This window comes from Pteropus vampyrus, unplaced genomic scaffold (assembly GCF_000151845.1).
Source record: "Pteropus vampyrus isolate Shadow unplaced genomic scaffold, Pvam_2.0 Scaffold14, whole genome shotgun sequence".
Classification (NCBI taxonomy): domain Eukaryota; kingdom Metazoa; phylum Chordata; class Mammalia; order Chiroptera; family Pteropodidae; genus Pteropus; species Pteropus vampyrus.
Genome location: NW_011888795.1, coordinates 12,173,959 through 12,174,955, shown reverse-complemented (window position 1 = coordinate 12,174,955; position 997 = coordinate 12,173,959).

The following is a 997-nucleotide window of genomic DNA, read 5'->3' as shown; positions in this document are numbered from 1 at the left end:
TGCCACAGTTTTATTAATTCAGTCACCTACTGAAGGACATTTTGGTTGTTTCCAAGTTTGGGCAGTTATAAAAAAGCTGCTATAAACAGCTATTCACAAGTTTTGTGTGGACAGAAGTTTTTTATTCATCTCTGTAAATACCAAGGAGCATGACCATTGGATCATATGTGAAGGATGTGTTTAGTTTTCTAAGAAACTGCCAAACTGTCTTCCAGAGTGGCTGTACTCTTTTATATTTCCACTATCAAAGAATGAGAGATTCCTGTTGCTCCACATCCTAGCCAGCATTTGGTGTTGTCACTGTCTGGGTTTGGGCCATTCTAATTGGTCTCTCATTGTTGTTTTAATTTGTGTTTCCCCGATGACTTATGGTGTGGAACATCTTTTCGTATGCTTATTTGCCATCTGTATATCTTTTTTGATAAGATGTCTATTCAGGTATTTTGCCCATTTTAATTGGGTTGTTTGTTTTCTTATTGTTGAGTTTTAAGAGTTTTTTGTATGTGTGGATAAAGTTCTTATATCAGATATGTGTTTTGCTAATATTTTCTTTGAGTCTGGGCTTGTCTGTTCAGTTTCTTAACAGTGTCTTTCACAGAGAACTTTTAAATTTTAACAATGTCCAACTATTGATTGTTTCTTTCATGGATTGTGCTTTTGATTTTGCATTTAGAAACTCACAGTCAAATTCTTGGTCACCTAGATTTGTTCCAATATTATATTCTCCTATATATATTCTATATATAGCTTTGTGTTTTACATTGAGGTCTATCACCATGTTAAATTAGTTTTTTTGAAATGTGTAAAGTCTGTGTATGGATGCATTTTTTGCTTATGAATGTACAGTAGCTCTAACACCATTTTTTGAAAAGACTTTTTTCTCCATTGAATTGCCTTTGCTTCTTTGTTAAAGATCAGTTGACTAGATAAGTGTGGGTCTATTTCTGGGCTCTCTAATCTGTTCCATTGATCTACTTGTCTGTCCTTTCACCAATAC